This window comes from Ambystoma mexicanum, chromosome 4p (genome assembly GCF_040938575.1).
Source record: "Ambystoma mexicanum isolate Mex_15411 chromosome 4p, UKY_AmexF1_1, whole genome shotgun sequence".
Taxonomy (NCBI): domain Eukaryota; kingdom Metazoa; phylum Chordata; class Amphibia; order Caudata; family Ambystomatidae; genus Ambystoma; species Ambystoma mexicanum.
In genome coordinates this window covers 23,681,114-23,707,849 of record NC_090927.1, presented here as the reverse complement: position 1 = coordinate 23,707,849, position 26,736 = coordinate 23,681,114, and positions in this window count along the sequence as shown.

The window sequence follows — 26,736 nt, the reverse complement described above, 5'->3', positions numbered from 1 at the left end:
TCATGCCCCCTGTCTGTCTCCTGTTGTCCTCACCCCCTGCTCCTGCCCCGTGTCTGTCTCCTGTTGTCCCCCACCCCACACTCCTGCCCTGTGTCTCTCTCCTGTTGCACCCCACCCCCTGCTCATGCCCCGTGTCTGTCTCTTTTGTTCCCCCCACCCCCCGCTCATGCCCTGTGTCTGTCTCCTGTTCCCCCCACCCCCGCTCATGCCCCGTGTCTCTCTCCTGTTGCCCCCCACCCCCCGCTCATGCCCCGTGTCTGTCTCCTGTACCCCCCACCCCCGCTTATGATCTTGTCTGTCTCCTGTACCTCCCCACCCCCCCGCTCATGCCCCATGTCTGTCTCCTTTTGCCCGCCCTGCTCAAGCCCCGTGTCTCTCTCCTGTTCCCCCCACCCGCTCATGTCCCGTGTCTCTCTCCTGTTGCCCCCCACCCCCCGCTCATGCACCGTGTCTGTCTCCTGTACCCCCCCACCCCCCGCTCATGCCCTGTGTCACTCTTCTGTTGCCCCCCCACCCCCTGCTCATGCCCCGTGTCTGTCTCCTATACGCCCCCCACCCCCTGCTCATGCCCCATGTCTGTCTCCTGTACAGCCCCACCCCCTGCTCATGCCCCGTGTCTGTCTCCTGTACCCCCCCACCCCCCGCTCAAGCCCCGTGTCTCTCTCCTGTACCCCCCACCCCCCGCTCATGCCCCGTGTCTGTCTCCTGTTCCCCCACCCCCGCTCATGCCCCATGTCTGTCTCCTCTTGCTCCCACCCATGCCCCGTGTCTGTCTCCTGTACCCCCCACTCCGCGCTCATGCCCGTGTCTCTCTCCTGTGCCCCCCACACCCCCGCTCATGCCCCGCGTCTGTCTCCTGTTGCCCCCACCCCCCTCTCATGCCCCGTGTCTGTCTCCTGTTCTCCCCACCCCCCGCTCATGCTCCGTGTCTTTCTCCTGTTCCCCCCCACCCCCTGCTCATGCCCCGTGTCTGTCTCCTGTTGCCCTCACCCCCCGCTCCTGCCCCGTGTCTGTCTCCTGTTGCCCCCCACCCCCTGCTCCTGCCCTGTTTCTCTCTCCTGTTGCCCCCCACCCCCGCTCATGCCCCGTGTCTGTCTCTTTTGTTCCCCCACCCCCCGCTCATGCCCTGTGTCTGTCTCCTGTTCCCCCCACCCCCTGCTCATGCCCCGTGTCTCTCTCCTGTTGCCCCCCACCCCCCGCACATGCCACGTGTCTGTCTCCTGTACCCCCCACCCCCCACTCATGCCCCATGTCTGTCTCCTGTTGCCCCCCCTGCTCATGCCCCGTGTCTGTCGCCTGTTCCCCCCTCCCGCTCATGTCCCGTGTCTCTCTCCTGTTGCCCCCCACCCCCCGCTCATGCCCCATGTCTGTCTCCTGTACTCCCCTGCTCATGCCCTGTGTCTCTCTTCTGTTTCCCCCCACCCCCTGCTCATGCCCCGTGTCTGTCTCCTGTACGCCCCCACCCCCTGCTCATTCCCCGTGTCTGTCTCCTGTACCCCCCCACCCCCTGCTTATGCCCCATGTCTGTCTCCTGTAACCCCCCACCCCCCGCTCATGCCCCGTGTCTCTCTCCTGTACCCCCCACCCCCCGCTCATGCCCCGTGTCTGTCTCCTGTTCCCCCCACCCCCCGCTCATGCCCCATGTCTGTCTCCTCTTGCTCCCACCTATGCCCCGTGTCTGTCTCCTGTACCCCTCACTCCGCGCTCATGCCCGTGTCTCTCTCCTGTTGAACCCCACACCCCCGCTCATGCCCCATGTCTGTCTCCTGTTGCCCCCCACCCCCTCGCTCATGCCCCTTGTCTGTCTCCTGTTGCCCCCCACCCCCCGCTCATGCCCTGTGTCTATCTCCTGTTGCCCCCCACCCCCCGCTCATGCCCCGTGTCTGTCTCCTGTTCTCCCCACCCCCCACTCATGCTCTGTGTCTGTCTCCTGTTCCCCCCCACCCCACGCTCATGCCCCGTTTCTGTCTCCTGTTGCCCCCCGCTCATGCCCCGTGTCTGTCTCCTGTTGCCCCCCACTCCCCGCTCATGCCCCGTGTCTGTCTCCTGTTGCCCCCCACCCCCCGCTCATGCCCTGGACTGTCTCCTGTTGCCCCCCCACCCCTGCTCATGCCCCGTGTCTGCCTCTGTTGTTCCCCCGCTCATGCCCCGTGTCTGTCTCCTGTTCCCCCCACCCCCCGCTCATGCCCCGTGTCTCTCTCCTGTTGCCCCCCACCCCCTGCTCATGCCCGGTGTATGTCTCCTGTACCCACCCACCCCCGCTCATGTCCGTGTGTCTCTCCCCACCCGTTGCCCACCCCCGCTCATGCCCCGTGTGTCTCTCCCCACCCGCGGCCCACCCCCCGCTCATGCCCCGTGTGTGTCGTCCCCTCCCGCCCACCCCCGCTCATGTCCCTTGTGTCTCTCTCCCTCCCCCCCACCCCCGCTCACGCCCCGTGTGTCTCTCCCACTCCCGCCCACCCCCTGCTCATTCCCCATGTGTCTCTCTCTCCTTCCCCCCACCCCCCACTCATGCCCCGTGTGTCTCTCCCCCTCCCGCCCACCCCCCGCTCACGCCCCGTGTGTCTCTCCCCCTCCCGCACACCCCCCGCTCATGCCCCGCATGTCTCTCCCCTTCCCCCACCCCCCGCTCATGCCTCGTGTGTCTGTCTCCCTACCCCCACCCCTGCTCTTGCCCCGTGTGTCTTTCCCCCTCCTGCCCACCCCCGCTCTTGCCCCGTGTCTCTTTCCCCCTCCCGCCCACCCCCGATCTTGGCCCGTGTCTCTTTCCCCCTCCCGCCCACCCCCGCTCTTGCCCCGTGTCTCTTTCCCCCTCCCGCCCACCCCTGCTCTTGCCCCGTGTCTCTTTCCCCCTCCCGCCCACCCCGCTCTTGCCCCGTGTCTCTTTCCCCCTCCCGCCCACCCCCGATCTTGGCCCGTGTCTCTTTCCATCTCCCGCCCACCCCCGCTCTTGCCCCGTGTCTCTTTCCAACTCCCGCCCACCCCCGCTCTTGCCCCGTGTCTCTTTCCCCCTCCCACCCACCCCTGCTCTTGCCCCGTGTCTCTTTCCCCCTCCCTCCCACCCCCGCTCTTGCCACGTGTCTATCACCCTCCCGCCCACCCCCGCTCTTGCCCCGCGTGTCTCTCCCTCCCGCCCGCTCATGCCCCGTGTGTCTCTCTCCCTCCCGCCCACACCCCGCTCATGCCCCGTGTGTCTCTCGACCTCCCGCCCACCCCCCGCTCATGCCCCGTGTGTCTCTCTCCCTCCTGCCCACCCCCCGCTCATGCCCCGTGTGTATCTCTCCCTCGCGCCCACCCCCCACTCATGCCCCGTGTGTCTACCTCCCACCCACCCCGCCCACCCCCGTGTGTCTCTCTCCCTCCCCCCACCCCCGCTCATGCCCAGTGTCTGTCTCCTGTTCTCTCCACACCCCCTGCTCATGCCCCGTATCTATCTCCTGTTGCCCCTCACCCCTCCCCCTCATGCCCCGTGTCTGTCTTCTTTTCCTCCCACACGCTCATGCCCCGTGTCTGTCTCTTGTTGCCCCCCACCCCCCTGCTCATGCCCCGTGTTTGTCTCCTGTTCTCCCCACCCCCTGCTCATGCCCCGTGTCTGTCTCCTGTTGCCCCTCACCCCCCGCTCATGCCCCATGTCTGTCTCCTGTTGCCCCCCACCCCCCGCTCATGCCCTGTGTCTGTCTCCTGTTGCCATCCACCCCCCGCTTCTGCCCCGTGTCTGTCTCCTGTTGTTACCCCCACCCCCCGCTCATGCCCCGTGTCTGTCTCCTGTTCCCCCACCCCCTGCTCATGCCCCTTGTCCCTCTCCTGTTGCCCCCCACCCCCGGCTCATGCCCCGTGTCTGTCTCCTGTACCCCCCACCGCCCGCTCATGCCCTGTGTCTGTCTCCTGTTGCCCCCCCCACTCATGCCCCGCCTCTGTCTCCGGTTCCCCCACCCGCTCATGTCCCGTGTCTCTCTCCTGTTGCCCCCCACCACCTGCTCATGCCCCGTGTCTGTCTCCTGTTGCCCCCACCCCCCTCTCATGCCCCGTGTCTGTCTCCTGTTCTCCCCACCCCCCGCTCATGCCCTGTGTCTGTCTCCTGTTCCCCCCACCCCCCGCTCATGCTCCATGTCTGTCTCCTGTTCCTCCCCACCCCCTGCTCATGCCCCGTGTCTGTCTCCTGTTGCCCTCACCCCCCGCTCCTGCCCCATGTCTGTCTCCTGTTGCCCCCCACCCCCCGCTCATGCCCCGTGTCTGTCTCCTGTTGCCCTCCACCCCCTGCTTCTGCCCCGTGTCTGTCTCCTGTTGTTCCCCCCACCCCCCGCTCATGCCCCGTGTCTGTCTCCTGTTCCCCACCCCCTGCTCATGCCCCTTGTCCCTCTTCTGTTGCCCCCCACCCCCGGCTCATGCCCCGTGTCTGTCTCCTGTACCCCCCACCGCCCGCTCATGCCCTGTGTCTGTCTCCTGTTGCCCCCCCCGCTCATGCCCCGTCTCTGTCTCCGGTTCCCCCACCCGCTCATGTCCCGTGTCTCTCTCCTGTTGCCCCCCACCACCTGCTCATGCCCCGTGTCTGTCTCCTGTTGCCCCCCACCCCCCTCTCATGCCCCGTGTCTGTCTCCTGTTCTCCCCACCCCCCGCTCATGCCCCATGTCTGTCTCCTGTACACCCCCACCCCCTGCTCATGCCCCGTGTCTGTCTCCTGTACCCCCCCACCCCCCGCTCATGCCCCGTGTCTCTCTCCTGTACCCCCCACCCCCCGCTCATGCCCTGTGTCTGTCTCCTGTTCCCCCACCCCCGCGCATGCCCCATGTCTGTCTCCTCTTGCTCCCACCCATGCCCCGTGTCTGTCTCCTGTACCCCCCCACTCCGCGCTCATGCCCGTGTCTTTCTCCTGTGCCCCCCACACCCCCGCTCATGCCCCGCGTCTGTCTCCTGTTGCCCCACACCCCCCTCTCATGCCCCATGTCTGTCTCCTGTTCTCCCCACCCCCCGCTCATGCTCCGTGTCTTTCTCCTGTTCCCCCCACCCCCTGCTCATGCCCCGTGTCTGTCTCCTGTTGCCCTCACCCCCCGCTCCTGCCCCGTGTCTGTCTCCTGTTGCCCCCCAGACCCCGCTCCTGCCCTGTTTCTCCCTCCTGTTGCCCCCCACCCCCTGCTCATGCCCCGTGTCTGTCTCTTTTGTTCCCCCCACCCCCCGCTCATGCCCTGTGTCTGTCTCCTGTTCCCCCCACCCTCCGCTCATGCCCCGTGTCTCTCTCCTGTTGCCCCCCACCCCCCGCACATGCCCCGTGTCTGTCTCCTGTACCCCCCCACCCCCCGTTCATGCTCGTGTCTGTCTCCTGTACCCCCCCACCCCCCCGCTCATGCCCCATGTCTGTCTCCTGTTGCCCCCCCTGCTCATGCCCCGTGTCTGTCGCCTGTTCCCCCCTCCCGCTCATGTCCCGTGTCTCTCTCCTGTTGCCCCCCACCCCCCGCTCATGCCCCATGTCTGTCTCCTGTACCCCCCGCTCATGCCCTGTGTCTCTCTTCTGTTTCCCCCCACCCCCTGCTCATGCCCCGTGTCTGTTTCCTGTACGCCCCCCACCCCCTGCTCATTCCCCGTGTCTGTCTCCTGTACCCCCCCACCCCCTGCTTATGCCCCATGTCTGTCTCCTGTAACCCCCCACCCCCCGCTCATGCCCCGTGTCTCTCTCCTGTACCCCCCACCCCCCGCTCATGCCCCGTGTCTGTCTCCTGTTCCCCCCACCCCCCGCTCATGCCCCATGTCTGTCTCCTCTTGCTCCCACCTATGCCCCGTGTCTGTCTCCTGTACCCCCCACTCTGCGCTCATGCCTGTGTCTCTCTCCTGTTGCCCCCCACACCCCCGCTCATGCCCCATGTCTGTCTCCTGTTGCCCCCCACCCCCTCGCTCATGCCCCGTGTCTGTCTCCTGTTGCCCCCCACCCCCCGCTCATGCCCGTGTCTATCTCCTGTTGCCCCCCACCCCCTGCTCATGCCCCGTGTCTGTCTCCTGTTCTCCCCACCCCCCGCTCATGCTCCGTGTCTGTCTCCTGTTCCCCCCACCCCACGCTCATGCCCCGTGTCCGTCTCCTGTTGCCCCCCGCTCATGCCCCGTGTCTGTCTCCTGTTGCCCACCACTCCCCGCTCATGCCCCGTGTCTGTCTCCTGTTGCCCCCCACCCCCCGCTCATGCCCTGTGACTGTCTCCTGGTGCCCCCCACCCCCTGCTCATGCCCCGTGTCTGCCTCTGTTGTTCCCCCGCTCATGCCCCGTGTCTGTCTCCTGTTCCCCCCACCCCCTGCTCATGCCCCGTGTCTCTCTCCTGTTGCCCCCCACCGCCTGCTCATGCCCGGTGTCTGTCTCCTGTACCCCCCCACCCCCGCTCTTGCCCCGTGTGTCTTTCCCCCTCCCGCCCACCTCCGCTCTTGCCCCATGTGTCTTTCCCCCTCCCGCCCACCCCCAGTCTTGCCCCGTGTGTCTTTCCCCCTCGCGCCCACCCCCGGTCTTGCCCCGTGTCTCTTTCCCCCTCCCGCCCTCACCCGCTCTTGCCAAGTGTCTCTTTCCCCCTCCCGCCCACCCCCGCTCTTGCCCCGTGGCTCTTTCCCCCTCCCGCCCACCCCCTCTCTTGCCCCGTGTCTCTTTCCCCCTCCCGCCCACCCCCGCTCTTGCCCCCTCCCGCCCACTCCCGCTCTTGCCCCCTCCCACCCACCCCCGCTCTTGCCCCGTGTCTCTTTCCCCCTCCCGCTCACCCCCGCTCTTGGCCCGTGTCTCTTTCCCCCTCCCGCCCACCCCCGCTCTTGTCCCGTGTCTCTTTCCCCCTCCCGCCCACCCCCGCTCTTGCCCCGTGTCTCTTTCCCCCTCCCGCCCACCCCCGCTCTTTCCCTGTGTCTCTTTCCCCCTCCCACCCACCCCCGCTCTTGCCCCGTCTTGCCCCGTGTCTCTTGCCCCCTCCCACCCAACCCCGCTCTTGCCCCCTCCCACCCACCCCTGCTCTTGCCCCGTGTCTTTCCCCCTCCCTCCCACCCCCACTCTTGCCCTGTGTCTTTCCCCTACCCTCCCACCCCCACTCTTGCCCCGTGTCTTCCCCCTCCCACCCACCCCCGCTCTTGCCCCGTGTCTTCCCCCTCCCACCCACCCCTGCTGTTGCCCCGTGTCTTTCCCCCTCCCGCCCACCCCCGCTCTTGCCCCGTGTCTTTCCCCCTCCCACCCACCCCCACTCTTGCCCCGTGTCTTTCCCCCTCCCGCCCACCCCCGCTTTTGCCCGGTGTCTTTCCCCCTACCACCCACCCCCGCTCTTGCCCCGCACCCCTGCTCTTGCCCCGTGTCTTTCCCCCTCCCGCCCACCCCCGCTCTTGCCCCGCACCCCCGCTCTTGCCCCATGTCTTTCGCTGTGTCTGTCTCCTGTTGCCCCCCACCCCCTGCTCATGCCCCGTGTCTGTCTCTGTTGTTCCCCCGCTCATGCCCTGTGTCTGTCTCCTGTTCCCCCATCCCCCCGCTCATGCCCCGTGTCTCTCTCCTGTTGCCCCCCACCCCCCGCTCATGCCCCGTGTCTGTCTCCTGTACCCCCCACCCCCGCTCTTGCCCCGTGTGTCTTTCCCCCTCCCGCCCACCTCTGCTCTTGCCCCATGTGTCTTTCCCCCTCCCGCCCGCCCCCGGTCTTGCCCCGTGTGTCTTTCCCCCTCGCGCCCACCCCTGCTCTTGCCCCCTCCCTCCCACCCCCACTCTTGCCCCATGTCTCTTTCCCCCTCCCGCCCACCCCCACTCTTGCCCCGTGTCTCTTTCCCCCTCCCACCCACCCCCGCTCTTGCCCTGTGTCTCTTTCCCCCTCCCGCCCACCCCCGCTCTTGCCCCGTGGCTCTTTACCCCTCCCGCCCACCCCCGCTCTTGCCCCGTGTCTCTTTCCCCCTCCCGCCCACCCCCGCTCTTGCTCCCTCCCCCCTCCCGCCCACTTCCACTCTTGCCCCCTCCCGTCCACCCCCGCTCTTGCCCCGTGGCTCTTTCCCCCTCCCGCCCACCCCCGCTCTTGCCCCGTGTCTCTTTCCCCCTCCCGCCCACCCCCGCTCTTGCCCCCTCCCCCCTCCCGCCCACTCCCGCTCTTGCCCCCTCCCACCCACCCCCGCTCTTGGCCCGTGTCTCTTTCCCCCTCCCGCCCACCCCCGCTCTTGCCCCGCACCCCTGCTCTTGCCCCGTGTCTTTCCCCCTCCCGCCAACCCCCGCTCTTGCCCCGCACCCCCACTCTTGCCCCGTGTCTTTCCCTGTGTCTGTCTCCTATTGCCCCCCACCCCCTGCTCATGCCCTGTGTCTGTCTCTGTTGTTCCCCCGCTCATGTCCCGTATCTGTCTCCTGTTGCCCCCCACCCCCCGCTCATGCCCCGTGTCTCTCTCCTGTTGCCCCCCACCCCGCACTCATGCTCCGTGTCTGTCTCCTGTACCCCCCACCCCCGCTCTTGCCCCGTGTGTCTTTCCCCCTCCCGCCCACCTCTGCTCTTGCCCCATGTGTCTTTCCCCCTCCCGCCCACCCCCGGTCTTGCCCCGTGTGTCTTTCCCCCTCGCGCCCACCCCTGATCTTGCCCCCTCCCTCCCACCCCCGCTCTTGCCCCGTGTCTCTTTCCCCCTCCCGCCCACCCCCGCTCTTGCCCCGTGTCTTTTTCCCCCCCCGCCCACCCCCGCTCTTGCCCTGTGTCTCTTTCCCCCTCCCGCCCACCCCCGCTCTTGCCCGGTGGCTCTTTACCCCTCCCGCCCACCCCCACTCTTGCCCCGTGTCTCTTTCCCCCTCCCGCCCACCCCCGCTCTTGCCCCCTCCCCCCTCCCCGCCCACTTCCACTCTTGCCCCCTCCCGCCCACCCCCACTCTTGCCCCGTGGCTCTTTCCCCCTCCCGCCCACCCCCGCTCTTGCCCCATGTCTCTTTCCCCCTCCCGCCAACCCCCGCTCTTGCCCCCTCCCCCCTCCCACCCACTCCCGCTCTTGCCCCTCCCACCCACCCCCGCTCTTGCCCCGTGTCTCTTTCCCCCGCCCGCTCACCCCCGCTCTTGGCCCGTGTCTCTTTAACCCTCCCGCCCACCCCCGCTCTTGCCCCGTGTCTCTTTCCCCCTCCCGCCCACCCCCGCTCTTGCCCCGTGTCTCTTTCCCCCTCCCACCCACCCTCGCTCTTGCCCCGTCTTGCCCCGTGTCTCTTGCCCCCTCCCACCCAACCCCGCTCTTGCCCCCTCCCACCCACCCCCGCTCTTGCCCCGTGTCTTTCCCCCTCCCTCCCACCCCCACTCTTGCCCCGTGTCTTTCCCCTACCCTCCCCACCATCGCTCTTGCCCCGTGTCTTCCCCCTCCCGCCCACCCCCGCTCTTGCCCCCTGTCTTCCCCCTCCCGCCCACCCCCGCTGTTGCCCCGTGTCTTTCCATCTCCCGCCCACCCCCGCTCTTGCCCCGTGTCTTTCCCCCTCCCACCCACCCCCACTCTTGCCCCGTGTCTTTCCCCCTCCCGCCCACCCCCGCTTTTGCCCAGTGTCTTTCCCCGTCCCGCCCCACCCCTGCTCTTGCCCCGCACCCCTGCTCTTGCCCCCTGTCTTTCCCCCTCCCGCCCATCCCCGCTCTTGCCCCGCACCCCCGCTCTTGCCCCGTGTCTTTCCCTGTGTCTGTCTCCTGTTGCCCCCCACTCCCTGCTCATTCCCCGTGTCTGTCACTGTTGTTCCCCCGCTCATGTCCCGTGTCTGTCTCCTGTTCCCCCCACCCCCTGCTCATGCCCCGTGTCTGTCTCCTGTTGTCCTCACCACCCGCTCCTGCCCCGTGTCTGTCTCCTGTTGTCCCCCACCCCACACTCCTGCCCTGTGTCTCTCTCCTGTTGCCCCCCACCCCCTGCTCATGCCCCGTGTCTGTCTCTTTTGTTCGCCCCACCCCCCGCTCATGCCCTGTGTCTGTCTCCTGTTCCCCCCACCCCCGCTCATGCCCCGTGTCTGTCTCCTGTTGCCCCCCACCCCCCGCTCATGCCCCGTGTCTGTCTCCTGTACCCCCCCACCCCCCGCTTATGATCTTGTCTGTCTCCTGTACCTCCCCACCCCCCCGCTCATGCCCCATGTCTGTCTCCTGTTGCCCGCCCTGCTCAAGCCCCGTGTCTCTCTCCTGTTCCCCCCACCCGCTCATGTCCCGTGTCTCTCTCCTGTTGCCCCCCACCCCCCGCTCATGCACCGTGTCTGTCTCCTGTACCCCCCCGCCCCCCGCTCATGCCCTGTGTCACTCTTCTGTTGCCCCCCACCCCCTGCTCATGCCCCGTGTCTGTCTCCTGTTGCCCTCACCCCCCGCTCCTGCCCTGTGTCTGTCTCCTGTTGCCCCCCATCCCCCGCTCCTGCCCTGTTTCTCTCTCCTGTTGCCCCCCACCCCCCGCTCATGCCCCGTGTCTGTCTATTTTGTTCCCCCCACCCCCCGCTCATGCCCTGTGTCTGTCTCCTGTTCCCCCACCCCCTGCTCATGCCCCGTGTCTCTCTCCTGTTGCCCCCCACCCCCCGCACATGCGCGTGTCTGTCTCCTGTACCCCCCACCCCCCCGCTCATGCCCCATGTCTGTCTCCTGTTGCCCCCCCTGCTCATGCCCCGTGTCTGTCGCCTGTTCCCCCTTCCCGCTCATGTCCCGTGTCTCTCTCCTGTTGCCCCCCACCCCCCGCTCATGCCCCATGTCTGTCTCCTGTACCCCCCCGCTCATGCCCTGTGTCTCATTTCTGTTTCCCCCCACCCCCTGCTCATGCCCCGTGCCTGTCTCCTGTACGCCCCCACCCCCTGCTCATTCCCCGTGTCTGTCTCCTGTACCCCCCCACCCCCTGCTTATGCCCCATGTCTGTCTCCTGTAACCCCCCACCCCCCGCTCATGCCCCGTGTCTCTCTCCTGTACCCCCCACCCCCCGCTCATGCCCCGTGTCTGTCTCCTGTTCCCCCCACCCCCCGCTCATGCCCCATGTCTGTCTCCTCTTGCTCCCACCTATGCCCCGTGTCTGTCTCCTGTACCCCTCACTCCGCGCCCATGCCCGTGTCTCTCTCCTGTTGAACCCCACACACCCGCTCATGCCCCATGTCTGTCTCCTGTTGCCCCCCACTCCCTCGCTCATGCCCCGTGTCTGTCTCCTGTTGCCCCCCACCCCCCGCTCATGCCCCGTGTCTATCTCCTGTTGCCCCCCACCCCCCGCTCATGCCCCGTGTCTGTCTCCTGTTCTCCCCACCCCCCGCTCATGCTCTGTGTCTGTCTCCTGTTCCCCCCCACCCCACGCTCATGCCCCGTGTCCGTCTCCTGTTGCCCCCCGCTCATGCCCCGTGTCTGTCTCCTGTTGCCCCCCACACCCCGCTCATGCCCCGTGTCTGTCTCCTGTTGCCCCCACCCCCCGCTCATGCCCTGTGACTATCTCCTGTTGCCCCCCACCCCCTGCTCATGCCCCGTGTCTGCCTCTGTTGTTCCCCAGCTCATGCCCCGTGTCTGTCTCCTGTTCCCCCCACCCCCCGCTCATGCCCCGTGTCTCTCTCCTGTTGCCCCCCACCCCCTGCTCATGCCCGGTGTATGTCTCCTGTACCCTCCCGACCCCCGCTCTTGCCCCGTGTGTCTTTCCCCCTCCCGCCCTCCTCCGCTCTTGCCCATGTGTCTTTCCCCCTCCCGCCCACCCCCGGTCTTGCCCCGTGTGTCTTTCCCCCCTCTCGCCCACCCGCGGTTTTGCCCATGTCTCTTTCCCCCTCCTGCCCACACCCGCTCTTGCCCCGTGTCTCTTTCCCCCTCCCGCCCACCCCCGCTCTTGCCCTGTGTCTCTTCCCCCTCCCGCCCACCACTGCTCTTGCCCCGTGGCTCTTTCCCCCTCCCGCCCACCCCCGCTCTTGCCCCGTGTCTCTTTCCCCCTCCCGCCCACCCCCGCTCTTGACCCCTCCCCATCCCGCCCACTCCCGCTCTTGCCCCCTCCCACCCACCCCCGCTCTTGCCCCGTGTCTCTTTCCCCCTCCCGCTCACCCCCGCTCATGCCCCGTGTCTCTCTCCTGTACCCCCCACCCCCCGCTCATGCCCCGTGTCTGTCTCCTGTTCCCCCACCCCCGCTCATGCCCCATGTCTGTCTCCTCTTGCTCCCACCCATGCCCCGTGTCTGTCTCCTGTACCCCCCCACTCCGCGCTCATGCCCGTGTCTCTCTCCTGTGCCCCCCACACCCCTGCTCATGCCCCGCGTCTGTCTCCTGTTGCCCCCCACCCCCCTCTCATGCCCCGTGTCTGTCTCCTGTTCTCCCCACCCCCCGCTCATGCTCCGTGTCTTTCTCCTGTTCCCCCCCACCCCCTGCTCATGCCCCGTGTCTGTCTCCTGTTGTCCTCACCCCCCGCTCCTGCCCCGTGTCTGTCTCCTGTTGCCCCCCACCCCCCGCTCCTGCCCTGTTTCTCTCTCCTGTTGCCCCCCACCCCCCGCTCATGCCCCGTGTCTGTCTCTTTTGTTCCCCCCACCCCCCGCTCATGCCCTGTGTCTGTCTCCTGTTCCCCCCACCCCCCGCTCATGCCCCGTGTCTCTCTCCTGTTGCCCCCCACCCCCCGCACATGCCGCGTGTCTGTCTCCTGTACCCTCCCACCCCCCGTTCATGCTCGTGTCTGTCTCCTGTACCCCCCCACCCACCGCTCATGCCCCATGTCTGTCTCCTGTTGCCCCCCCTGCTCATGCCCCGTGTCTGTCGCCTGTTCCCCCCTCCCGCTCATGTCCCGTGTCTCTCTCCTGTTGCCCCCCACCCCCCGCTCATGCCCCATGTCTGTCTCCTGTACCCCCCCGCTCATGCCCTGTGTCTCTCTTCTGTTTCCCCCCACCCCCTGCTCATGCCCCGTGTCTGTCTCCTGTACGCCCCCACCCCCTGCTCATTCCCCGTGTCTGTCTCCTGTACCCCCCACCCCCTGCTTATGCCCCATGTCTGTCTCCTGTAACCCCCCACCCCCCGCTCATGCCCCATGTCTGTCTCCTGTAACCCCCCACCCCCCGCTCATGCCCCGTGTCTCTCTCCTGTACCCCCCACCCCCCGCTCATGCCCCGTGTCTGTCTCCTGTTCCCCCCACCCCCCGCTCATGCCCCATGTCTGTCTCCTCTTGCTCCCACCTATGCCCCGTGTCTGTCTCCTGTACCCCTCACTCCGCGCTCATGCCCGTGTCTCTCTCCTGTTGAACCCCACACCCCCGCTCATGCCCCATGTCTGTCTCCTGTTGCCCCTCACCCCCTCGCTCATGCCCCGTGTCTGTCTCCTGTTGCCCCCCACCCCCCGCTCATGCCCCGTGTCTATCTCCTGTTGCCCCCCACCCCCCGCTCATGCCCCGTGTCTGTCTCCTGTTCTCCCCACCCCCGCTCATGCTCCGTGTCTGTCTCCTGTTCCCCCCCACCCCACGCTCATGCCCCGTGTCCGTCTCCTGTTGCCCCCCGCTCATGCCCCGTGTCTGTCTCCTGTTGCCCCCCACTCCCCGCTCATGCCCCGTGTCTGTCTCCTGTTGCCCCCCACCCCCCGCTCATGCCCTGTGACTGTCTCCTGTTGCCCCCCACCCCCTGCTCATGCCCCGTGTCTGCCTCTGTTGTTCCCCCGCTCATGCCCCGTGTCTGTCTCCTGTTCCCCCCACCCCCCGCTCATACCCTGTGTCTCTCTCCTGTTGCCCCCCACCCTCTGCTCATGCCCGGTGTATGTCTCCTGTACCCACCCGACCCCTGCTCTTTCCCCGTGTGTCTTTCCCCCTCCCGCCCACCTCCGCTCTTGCCCCATGTGTCTTTCCCCCTCCCGCCCACCCCCGGTCTTGCCCCGTGTGTCATTCCCCCTCTCGCCCACCCGCGGTTTTGCCCGTGTCCCTTTCCCCCTCCTGCCCACACCCGCTCTTGCCCCGTGTCTCTTTCCCCCTCCCGCCCACCCCCGCTCTTGCCCTGTGTCTCTTCCCCCTCCCGCCCACCCCCGCTCTTGCCCCGTGGCTCTTTCCCCCTCCTGCCCACCCCCGCTCTTGCCCCGTGTCTCTTTCCCCCTCCCACCCCCGCTCTTGACCCCTCCCCCCTCCCGCCCACTCCCGCTCTTGCCCCCTCCCACCCATCCCCGCTCTTGCCCCGTGTCTCTTTCCCCCTCCCGCTCACCCCTGCTCTTGGCCCGTGTCTCTTTCCCCCTCCCGCCCACCCCCGCTCTTGCCCCGTGTCTCTTTCCCCTCTCCCGCCCACCCCCGCTCTTGCCCCGTGTCTCTTTCCCCCTCCCACCCACCCCCGCTCTTGCCCCGTCTTGCCTCGTGTCTCTTGCCCCCTCCCACCCAACCCCGCTCTTGCCCCCTCCCACCCACCCCCGCTCTTGCCCCGTGTCTTGCCCCCTCCCTCCTGCCCCCACTCTTGCCCCGTGTCTTTCCCCTACCCTCCCACCCCCGCTCTTGCCCCGTGTCTTCCCCCTCCCGCCCACCCCCGCTCTTGCCCCGTGTCTTCCCCCTCCCACCCACCCCTGCTGTTGCCCCGTGTCTTTCCCCCTCCCGCCCACCCCCGCTCTTGCCCCGTGTCTTTCCCCCTCCCACCCACCACCACTCTTGCCCCGTGTCTTTCCCCCTCCCGCCCACCCCTGCTTTTGCCCGGTGTCTTTCCCCCTCCTGCCCACCCCCGCCCTTGCCCCGCACCCCTGCTCTTGCCCCGTGTCTTTCCCCCTCCCGCCCACCCCCGCTCTTGCCCCGCACCCCCGCTCTTGCCACGTGTCTTTCCCTGTGTCTGTCTCCTGTTGCCCCCACCCCCTGCTCATGCCCCGTGTCTGTCTCCTGTTCCCCCCCACCCCACGCTCATGCCCCGTGTCCGTCTCCTGTTGCCCCCCGCTCCTGCCCCGTGTCTGTCTCCTGTTGCCCACCACTCCCCGCTCATGCCCCGTGTCTGTCTCCTGTTGCCCCCCACCCCCCGCTCATGTCCTGTGACTGTCTCCTGTTGCCCCCCACCCCCTGCTCATGCCCCGTGTCTCCCTCTGTTGTTCCCCTGCTCATGCCCCGTGTCTGTCTCCTGTTCCCCCCACCCCCTGCTCATGCCCGGTGTCTGTCTCCTGTACCCCCCCACCCCCGCTCTTGCCCCGTGTGTCTTTCCCCCTCCCGCCCACCTCCGCTCTTGCCCCATGTGTCTTTCCCCCTCCCACCCACCCCCGCTGTTGCCCCGTGTCTTTCCCCCTCCCGCCCACCCCCGCTCTTGCCCCGTGTCTTTCCCCCTCCCACCCACCCCCACTCTTGCCCCGTGTCTTTCCCCCTCCCGCCCACCCCTGCTTTTGCCTGGTGTCTTTCCCCCTCCCGCCCACCCCCGCTCTTGCCCCGCACCCCTGCTCTTGCCCCGTGTCTTTCCCCCTCCCGCCCACCCCCGCTCTTGCCCCGCACCCCCGCTCTTGCCACGTGTCTTTCCCTGTGTCTGTCTCCTGTTGCCCCCACCCCCTGCTCATGCCCCGTGTCTGTCTCCTGTTCCCCCCCACCCCACGCTCATGCCCCGTGTCCATCTCCTGTTGCCCCCCGCTCATGCCCCGTGTCTGTCTCCTGTTGCCCACCACTCCCCGCTCATGCCCCGTGTCTGTCTCCTGTTGCCCCCCACCCCCCGCTCATGCCCTGTGACTGTCTCCTGTTGCCCCCCACCCCCTGCTCATGCCCCGTGTCTCCCTCTGTTGTTCCCCCACTCATGCCCCGTGTCTGTCTCCTGTTCCCCCCACCCCCCGCTCATGCCCCGTGTCTCTCTCCTGTTGCCCCCCACCCCCTGCTCATGCCCGGTGTCTGTCTCCTGTACCCCCCCACCCCCGCTCTTGCCCCGTGTGTCTTTCCCCCTCCCGCCCACCTCCGCTCTTGCCCCATGTGTCTTTCCCCCTCCCGCCCACCCCCGGTCTTGCCCCATGTGTCTTTCCCCCTCGCGCCCACCCCCGGTCTTGCCCCGTGTCTCTTTCCCCCTCCCGCCCACTCCTGCTTTTGCCCCCTCCCGCCCACTCCCGCTCTTGCCCCCTCCCACCCACCCCCTCTCTTGCCCCGTGTCTCTTTCCCCCTCCCGCTCACCCCCGCTCTTGGCCCGTGTCTCTTTCCCCCTCCCGCCTACCCCCGCTCTTGTCCCGTGTCTCTTTCCCCCTCCCGCCCACCCCTGCTCTTGCCCCGTGTCTCTTTCCCCCTCCCGCCCACCCCCGCTCTTGCCCCGTGTCTCTTTCTCCCTCCCACCCACCCCCGCTCTTGCCCCGTCTTGCCCCGTGTCTCTTGCCCCCTCCCACCCAACCCCGCTCTTGCCCCCTCCCACCCACCCCCGCTCTTGCCCCGTGTCTTTCCCCCTCCCTCCCACCACCACTCTTGCCCCGTGTCTTTACCCTACCCTCCCACCCCCGCTCTTGCCCTGTGTCTTCCCCCTCCCGCCCACCCCCGCTCTTGCCCCGTGTCTTCCCCCTCCCACCCACCCCCGCAGTTGCCCCGTGTCTTTCCCCCTCCCGCCCACCCCCTCTCTTGCCCCGTGTCTTTCCCCCTCCCACCCACCCCCACTCTTGCCCCGTGTCTTTCCCCCTCCCGCCCACCCCCGCTTTTGCCCGGTGTCTTTCCCCCTCCCGCCCACCCCCGCTCTTGCCCCGCACCCCTGCTCTTGCCCCGTGTCTTTCCCCCTCCCGCCCACCCCCGCTCTTGCCCCGCACCCCCGCTCTTGCCCCGTGTCTTTCCCTGTGTCTGTCTCCTGTTGCCCCCCACCCCCTGCTCATGCCCCGTGTCTGTCTCTGTTGTTCCCCCGCTCATGCCCTGTGTCTGTCTCCTGTTCCCCCATCCCCCCGCTCATGCCCCGTGTCTCTCTCCTGTTGCCCCCCACCCCCCGCTCATGCCCCGTGTCTGTCTCCTGTACCCCCCTACCCCCGCTCTTGCCCCGTGTGTCTTTCCCCCTCCCGCCCACCTCTGCTCTTGCCCCATGTGTCTTTCCCCCTCCCGCCCGCCCCCGGTCTTGCCCCGTGTGTCTTTCCCCCTCGCGCCCACCCCTGCTCTTGCCCCCTCCCTCCCACCCCCACTCTTGCCCCGTGTCTCTTTCCCCCTCCCGCCCACACCCACTCTTGCCCCGTGTCTCTTTCCCCCTCCCACCCACCCCCGCTCTTGCCCTGTGTCTCTTTCCCCCTCCCGCCCACCCCCGCTCTTGCCCCGTGGCTCTTTACCCCTCCCGCCCACTCCCGCTCTTGCCCCGTGTCTCTTTCCCCCTCCCGCCCACCCCCGCTCTTGCTCCCTCCCCCCTCCCGCCCACTTCCACTCTTGCCCCCTCCCGTCCACCCCCGCTCTTGCCCCGTGGCTCTTTCCCCCTCCCGCCCACCCCCGCTCTTGCCCCGTGTCTCTTTCCCCCTCCCACCCACCCCCGCTCCTGCCCCCTCAAAACCTCCCGCCCACTCCCGCTCTTGCCCCCTCCCACCCACCCCCGCTCTTGGCCCGTGTCTCTTTCCCCCTCCCGCCCACCCCCGCTCTTGCCCCGCACCCCTGCTCTTGCCCAGTGTCTTTCCCCCTCCCGCCCACCCCCGCTCTTGCCCCGCACCCCCGCTCTTGCCCCGTGTCTTTCCCTGTGTCTGTCTCCTATTGCCCCCCACCCCCTGCTCATGCCCCGTGTCTGTCTCTGTTGTTCCCCCGCTCATGCCCCGTATCTGTCTCCTGTTGCCCCCCACCCTCCGCTCATGCCCCGTGTCTCTCTCCTGTTGCCCCCCACCCCCTGCTCATGCCCCGTGTCTGTCTCCTGTACCCCCCCACCCCCGCTCTTGCCCCGTGTCTCTTTCCCCCTCCCGCCCACCTCTGCTCTTGCCCCATGTGTCTTTCCACCTCCCGCCCACCCCCGGTCTTGCCCCGTGTGTCTTTCCCCCTCGCGCCCACCCCTGCTCTTGCCCCCTCCCTCCCACCCCCGCTCTTGCCCTGTGTCTCTTTCCCCCTCCCGCCCACCCCCGCTCTTGCCCCGTGTCTCTTCCCCCTCCCGCCCACCCCCGCTCTTGCCCTGTGTCTCTTTCCCCCTCCCGCCCACCCCCGCTCTTGCCCGGTGGCTCTTTACCCCTCCCGCCCACCCCCACTCTTGCCCCCTGTCTCTTTCCCCCTCCCGCCCACCCCCGCTCTTGCCCCCTCTCCCCTCCCACCCACTTCCGCTCTTGCCCCCTCCCGCCCACCCCCGCTCTTGCCCCGTGTCTCTTTCCCCCTCCCGCCAACCCCCGCTCTTGCCCCCTCCCTCCTCCCACCCACTCCCGCTCTTGCCCCCTCCCACCCACCCCCGCTCTTGCCCCCTCCCACCCACCCCCGCTCTTGCCCCGTGTCTCTTTCCCCCTCCCGCTCACCCCCGCTCTTGGCCCGTGTCTCTTTAACCCTCCCACCCACCCCCGCTCTTGCCCCGTGTCTCTTTCCCCCTCCCGCCCACCCCCGCTCTTGCCCCGTGTCTCTTTCCCCCTCCCGCCCACCCCCGCTCTTGCCCTGTGTCTCTTTCCCCCTCCCGCCCACCCCCGCTCTTGCCCCGTGTCTCTTACCCCCTCCCACCCACCCTCGCTCTTGCCCCGTCTTGCCCCGTGTCTCTTGCCCCCTCCCACCCAACCCCGCTCTTGCCCCCTCCCACCCACCCCCGCTCTTGCCCCGTGTCTTTCCCCCTCCCTCCCACCCCCATTCTTGCCCCGTGTCTTTCCCCTACCCTCCCACCCCCGCTCTTGCCCCGTGTCTTCCCCCTCCCGCCCACCCCCGCTCTTGCCCCGTGTCTTCCCCCTCCCGCCCACCCCCGCTGTTGCCCCGTGTCTTTCCATCTCCCGCCCACCCCCGCTCTTGCCCAGTGTCTTTCCCCCTCCCACCCACCCCCACTCTTGACCCGTGTCTTTCCCCCTCCCGCCCACCCCTGCTCTTGCCCCGCACCCCTGCTCTTGCCCCCTGTCTTTCCCCCTCCCGCCCACCCCCGCTCTTGCCCCGCACCCCCGCTCTTGCCCCGTGTCTTTCCCTGTGTCTGTCTCCTGTTGCCCCCCACCCCCTGCTCATGCCCCGTGTCTGTCTCTGTTGTTCCCCCGCTCATGTCCCGTGTCTGTCTCCTGTTCCCCCCACCCCCTGCTCATGCCCCGTGTCTGTCTCCTGTTGTCCTCACCCCCCGCTCCTGCCCCGTGTCTGTCTCCTGTTGTCCCCCACCCCACACTCCTGCCCTGTGTCTCTCTCCTGTTGCCCCCCACCCCCTGCTCATGCCCCGTGTCTGTCTCTTTTGTTCCCCCCACCCCCCACTCATGCCCTGTGTCTGTCTCCTGTTCCCCCCACCCCTGCTCATGCCCCGTGTCTCTCTCCTGTTGCCCCCCACCCCCCGCTCATGCCCCGTGTCTGTCTCCTGTACCCCCCACCCCCCGCTTATGATCTTGTCTGTCTCCTGTACCTCCCCACCCCCCCGCTCATGCCCCATGTCTGTCTCCTGTTGCCCGAAAACAAAAAAACAATAGAATGAGGAAAGCACACCCTATCTTCTGTGTGATTTATTATGGAAAATTTTCGTGTTTTTTATGTTTTTTAACTCTTATACTGAACAGTTTTTTCTGGGTGCCGGGGAGAAAAAATATGACTCTGGTATCTAAAAGTCAAGAAAGAATAAAGGAAAGTGTAGTTCCCATTGGTAATAGGAACTCCCGTCCCCTGCACACCATTCAATTATGGAAAGATAGTTTTCCAAACAAATCTTAATAGTGTTTCGTGATTGTTAAATAGTTATTCTATCATGCAAACTTAAAGACAGTTTTATTTAACCACATTCAACATTAACGTGTTTCTAAACAGTTAAATCCACCGTTTTTACACTTTTTTGATTGATTTGATATTTAGTAAATTTTTTAATTAACTTTAGTTATACAAGTAACAAAACAAAAATTAGTTGTTTTCACCAATGCCACAAATTTTAGAACAAAAGTTAGTTGTTTTCACCAATGCCACAAAATTAATGCCACAAAATTAAAAACTTAAAAAAGTAGCTCAACGCGTTTCGAGAGATTTGACTCTCTTCTTCAGGAGCAATAACAATAACACTTTTTTCAAACTCTAATCATTCATTTTTTGATTCTTCATGATAATGTCCAAACAATAATATAATGGTTATGGAAAGCGAACTTCCTCTCTCTTTAGTAAACGAACACTCCTTCGTCAGTTTCCGTTACAACTATTCCATTGTGAAATGATGGAAACGTCATCCTTCTAAGTTTCCCAATTCGTGTTTGGTTATCTGTAAACGATAGGATATGTTTTTGTGTTACTTAATGTCCTTAGTATTATCAAATGCTGTGTAAATCTACTTCAAACTGTGTGATATCCAATCATACCTGTGTGTTCTTATCGGAACGGATGACACCTCTTCTCAGATTTCAAATGTCAGTTATGTTTCTTCGTACAATTCCGACTTGGTATTCTGCTGAATGTTCTATCGACTTCACGGTGCTTATCCCTCTCTCTTCGTGTGTGAACGTTTCCTTCCTGTGTTATAGCCATAATTTTCGTCAATACATTATCTAGCTTGCTCGTATTTGCATGTGTTGCAAAAAATAATTAATTTAAGGAACTTCCTCTGTTTACCTGAGCCAGTAACAGAAAGCCGCCGTGAACGTTCCTTTACTCAACACTCCTATTCTCTCCTTTCGCTGTGTCTCCGTGAATGTCTCTATCTGTTGAGGATGTTCACTGTTAGTAATGTATAAACATTTCGTCCATTTAACACTTAATAAGTCTGCATTTCGATACCGAGTCGTTTTAATTTTACCTGAACAGACTGTTCCACCGTCCCCACACTGCTTCTTCCTGTTTCCAAATTAGCCCGGTTGCCTGGCAACTAGTACCTTTATACTCATGTGATCATGTCACCTGATTCTTTGGAATTATGGGAATCGTAGTTTACATGGGATACGAGTTCAAATGTAGTGAATGGTGAGCGTTATGGGAGAAATAAACGTTCTAAGTGCGTGTATTGACTGTTTCCGTTAAGTTTTACTCAAGACACCTGACACTAGGGTCGTGAAGATCTATGGTGCTAATCCTTATTGTCATTCGTGTTTACGTGATCGACTCACATGGTTCTATGGAATTACGGGAATCGTAGTTTTTCAATCTATTTGTACATAATAGTGCATCATGGAACTCGAGGTCCCTATGAGTAGTTCTCTTTTATATCTATGTTGCAGAGTCTCTAACCCCAAGTGCACTTATTGTAACATTAGTTGATAATTTTGCCTTTTCTCCCCAATTTTCCGGATCATTTTTCCATCAGATCGCAATGTAATATACATTTTTATTACTCCTCTTTTCAAACACACTTATCTATTTCTCCAACTTTTTGTAGTACCGCCCCCATTTCTAGTTGTTAATAGGGCTATTCAATGCCCTATTCTTATACATATTTTTCATAAAAAGGAACTTAGGTTGTATTCCTCATTCATTCCTTTCGGTTCCAGGGAATCTAACTTGTGAATCCAGAACATTTCTCTGCGTGTTAGTATTTGTTCTAGATTTCCACCTCTGGGTGGTCTCATGATTGTTTCCAGGATTACAAATTTTAGTTGTGAAATTGTGTGATCCTGCTCTTTGAAATGTCTTGCCACAGGTGATTTTATATTGCCAGTTCTGATATTTGATTTGTGTTCTGAGATACGGTCTTTGGCACGTCTGATAGTTTGCCCCACGTAATATTTGCCACACGGACAGATTAATCCATATATGATACATTTACTTTCACATGTTGCATAATGTTGTAGGTTTATTTTTTGTCCTGTGTATGGATGTCTTATTATCGGACCCTTTTGTACATTGTTACATTGACTGCAATTTAAGCAGGGGAACGTACCCTTCTTTGGTTTCCCAAGAAATCTTTGTTGTATCTTGCTAACTCTTTCTGCTTTAACTAGTGAGTCTCGTAGGTTCTTTCCTCTGGTATATGCCATTAGTGGTGGTTCTGGAAAGAGACCACTAATTTGTGGGTCTAACCTTGTGATTTTCCAGTTTTTTTGTAGCATTCTTTTGATGTGTGCACTCTTTGTTGAATATTTTGTGAGGTAGATCAAAGGAGGATTACTTCTATGTTCCTTCCGTTGTTGTTTTAGGAGTTCTGTCCTTTTCTTCAGTTTACATTTCTCTTTGGCTTGAGATAAAATAATTTCTGGAAATCCCCTCTCTTTGAATCTCTCTATCTGTTCCTTCTCAGTGTCTTCATATGTATCTTCTTTTGAAATAATCCGTTTTATTCTTTGAAATTGGCTCAGTGGTAAATTCTTTTTTAAATGATGTGGATGATGACTTGTAAAAAACAAGCTGTTATTCACATCTGTAGGTTTCCTGAACACTGTTGTATGTAATTTTCTTTGTTCTGGGAATATTTTTACATCCAAAAAGTGAATTGCTGGATCGCCTACCGCTAGGGTAAACTTAATTCGGTTATTGCATGTATTCAGATATTCGAAAAATGATTGTAGCTCCTGCTTGGTACCTTTCCAGATGGCAAATATGTCATCTATATACCGTCTCCACATGGCCAAATGTATTGACCATGTGGGGTGTTCCAGTATATATTGAGTTTCAAAGTGAAACATAAAAATGTTAGCATAAGCTGGGGCCATTGCTGACCCCATTGATGTACCAGATGTTTGTAGGTAGTATTTACCTTGAAACCTGAAGTAGTTGTTGTTTAATACTAATTTTGCTAATTCTATAGCAAATACTTGATTCCCTGAAAAAAACTCTTGTTTTAGTAATATCCATTCTAAGGCTTCCAGTCCTTCTTCATGTGGGATCGATGTGTATAGTGATTGAACATCTAATGTAAATAGAATCCAATCATCCTCAATTTGGTTAATGTTGTTCAAGACGTTCAAGAAATGTGTCGTGTCTCTCAAGTATGTTGAAGTAGTTTGTACAATAGGTTGGAGTAGTTTGTCTAAATATCTTGATAATGGATCAAACACGCTCTCTGTGGCTGCCACAATTGGCCTGAATGGAGGATTCTCAAGATTTTTATGAACTTTTGGAAGGCCATAGAAAACTGGCAAAATTGGATTTTTATTAATCAAAAAGTCTTTTGTTTTTTCTGTTATCCATTCCTCTGTGGCAGCCTTGTTCACTATCTCTTCTACCATACGTTGAATTTCCGATGTAGGATCATTCTCTAAGATCATATATGTATTGCTATCTTCAAGAAGGGTCAAGCATCCTTGTTTATATAGATTTGCATCCATTATTACAATTGCTCCACCTTTATCTGCGGGTTTAATTTCAATTGTCCTGTCATTCGATAATTCCCTCAGGATTCTCAGTTGATGTTTCCGAAGATTTTGGCCTCTAATATCCATATATTTGATAGATTTAAGATCCTTTTTCATCTTCATTTCAAAAAGGTCCAATGTAGTATTTTTGATATTTGGAATGAATGTACTTTTGGATTTCATTTCCAGGCTGTCGAAAGTTACTGATCTTTCTTGTATTGGTGGAATAGAGTCAAAAAATAACTTCAATTTCATCTTTCTGACGAACTTAAACAGATTTACCTCTTCGTTAAAAAGATTTGTTTGATTCGTTGGTACAAATGATAAACCTAGTTCCAGTAGATCCAATTGTTGTGTTGAAAATGTTTTGCTTGAAATGTTTAAAATCAACTTTAGGTTTTCTTTCTGCTTCTTAGATTTCTTCCTCCCTCTTCGCGCTCGGCGTCTTCTAAAAAAAGGGCCGGTAAGTTACTCTGATTTTCTGGTATTGGAGTAATGGGTACTGTTGTGATCCCCGATGTTGAGGGTATGCCTGTTGTTGGTTGAGTAGGCCTATTTTCCCTTCCTTCACTCGATGCGTCACTCGATGGATCTGTACTTTTACTTCCTCTTCTTGGTTTATTTTGAAAGGGTGCTTGTTTATCTTTGTTTTGAAATTGTTGATTCTGTTGATGGTAGTATTCTTGCCAAGTATATACTATGTCTCTCGCATAATCTAGGGTATCTCTACGGTATTTTCGAATCTTTCTTTGTTCAATGTCTTTCTTATAAGAATCCAACTTTTGATTGGTTGAGGCTAGGATGTTCGTGAGCTCCTCCACAGACGTTAATGTAGTCAGTTGTTCTTTTAGTTCTGTTATTTCCGTGTCTAGTTTTGTTAATGATGATGCAAGTTCTTCTATTGTTAAAAGAATTAGGTCTAATGAACATTTGTTAAGGATACGTTCCCATCTCGCTACAAAGTCATTGTTCTCTTTACAGAGAGTCGGTTTCAAGTATATTCTTAAACCTCTCGGAATTTTTTGGGATTTGTAGTATTCAGTTAGGGTGGTGGCATGTAGTTTTTGGGCTATTTCTCGTCTGATTAGTCTTTCTAAGTTGTTGATTATTTTTTCTGGATTATCTTGAGTAGTTGTTGGTTTTCCTGTACTTTTGATTAAGCCCAATATTCGGCTTGCTTCTTCCTGTGAGAAAGCTAGTGTCTTTGCATATTTTGTAGTTAATGTATTAATTTTTGAAAAAGACATATTATGCAAGTATCTTCTATTCTGTTCTTATTCTAGTTTGGGGTGCTAGCCTCTGTATGATACCACACCAAATTAATGGGATTACCTAGAACAAAAAAACAATAGAATGAGGAAAGCACACCCTATCTTCTGTGTGATTTATTATGGAAAATTTTCGTGTTTTTTATGTTTTTTAACTCTTATACTGAACAGTTTTTTCTGGGTGCCGGGGAGAAAAAATATGACTCTGGTATCTAAAAGTCAAGAAAGAATAAAGGAAAGTGTAGTTCCCATTGGTAATAGGAACTCCCGTCCCCTGCACACCATTCAATTATGGAAAGATAGTTTTCCAAACAAATCTTAATAGTGTTTCGTGATTGTTAAATAGTTATTCTATCATGCAAACTTAAAGACAGTTTTATTTAACCACATTCAACATTAACGTGTTTCTAAACAGTTAAATCCACCGTTTTTACACTTTTTTGATTGATTTGATATTTAGTAAATTTTTTAATTAACTTTAGTTATACAAGTAACAAAACAAAAATTAGTTGTTTTCACCAATGCCACAAATTTTAGAACAAAAGTTAGTTGTTTTCACCAATGCCACAAAATTAATGCCACAAAATTAAAAACTTAAAAAAGTAGCTCAACGCGTTTCGAGAGATTTGACTCTCTTCTTCAGGAGCAATAACAATAACACTTTTTTCAAACTCTAATCATTCATTTTTTGATTCTTCATGATAATGTCCAAACAATAATATAATGGTTATGGAAAGCGAACTTCCTCTCTCTTTAGTAAACGAACACTCCTTCGTCAGTTTCCGTTACAACTATTCCATTGTGAAATGATGGAAACGTCATCCTTCTAAGTTTCCCAATTCGTGTTTGGTTATCTGTAAACGATAGGATATGTTTTTGTGTTACTTAATGTCCTTAGTATTATCAAATGCTGTGTAAATCTACTTCAAACTGTGTGATATCCAATCATACCTGTGTGTTCTTATCGGAACGGATGACACCTCTTCTCAGATTTCAAATGTCAGTTATGTTTCTTCGTACAATTCCGACTTGGTATTCTGCTGAATGTTCTATCGACTTCACGGTGCTTATCCCTCTCTCTTCGTGTGTGAACGTTTCCTTCCTGTGTTATAGCCATAATTTTCGTCAATACATTATCTAGCTTGCTCGTATTTGCATGTGTTGCAAAAAATAATTAATTTAAGGAACTTCCTCTGTTTACCTGAGCCAGTAACAGAAAGCCGCCGTGAACGTTCCTTTACTCAACACTCCTATTCTCTCCTTTCGCTGTGTCTCCGTGAATGTCTCTATCTGTTGAGGATGTTCACTGTTAGTAATGTATAAACATTTCGTCCATTTAACACTTAATAAGTCTGCATTTCGATACCGAGTCGTTTTAATTTTACCTGAACAGACTGTTCCACCGTCCCCACACTGCTTCTTCCTGTTTCCAAATTAGCCCGGTTGCCTGGCAACTAGTACCTTTATACTCATGTGATCATGTCACCTGATTCTTTGGAATTATGGGAATCGTAGTTTACATGGGATACGAGTTCAAATGTAGTGAATGGTGAGCGTTATGGGAGAAATAAACGTTCTAAGTGCGTGTATTGACTGTTTCAGTTAAGTTTTACTCAAGACACCTGACACTAGGGTCGTGAAGATCTATGGTGCTAATCCTTATTGTCATTCGTGTTTACGTGATCGACTCACATGGTTCTATGGAATTACGGGAATCGTAGTTTTTCAATCTATTTGTACATAATAGTGCATCATGGAACTCGAGGTCCCTATGAGTAGTTCTCTTTTATATCTATGTTGCAGAGTCTCTAACCCCAAGTGCACTTATTGTAACATTAGTTGATAATTTTGCCTTTTCTCCCCAATTTTCCGGATCATTTTTCCATCAGATCGCAATGTAATATACATTTTTATTACTCCTCTTTTCAAACACACTTATCTATTTCTCCAACTTTTTGTAGTACCGCCCCCATTTCTAGTTGTTAATAGGGCTATTCAATGCCCTATTCTTATACATATTTTTCATAAAAAGGAACTTAGGTTGTATTCCTCATTCATTCCTTTCGGTTCCAGGGCATCTAACTTGTGAATCCAGAACATTTCTCTGCGTGTTAGTATTTGTTCTAGATTTCCACCTCTGGGTGGTCTCATGATTGTTTCCAGGATTACAAATTTTAGTTGTGAAATTGTGTGATCCTGCTCTTTGAAATGTCTTGCCACAGGTGATTTTATATTGCCAGTTCTGATATTTGATTTGTGTTCTGAGATACGGTCTTTGGCACGTCTGATAGTTTGCCCCACGTAATATTTGCCACACGGACAGATTAATC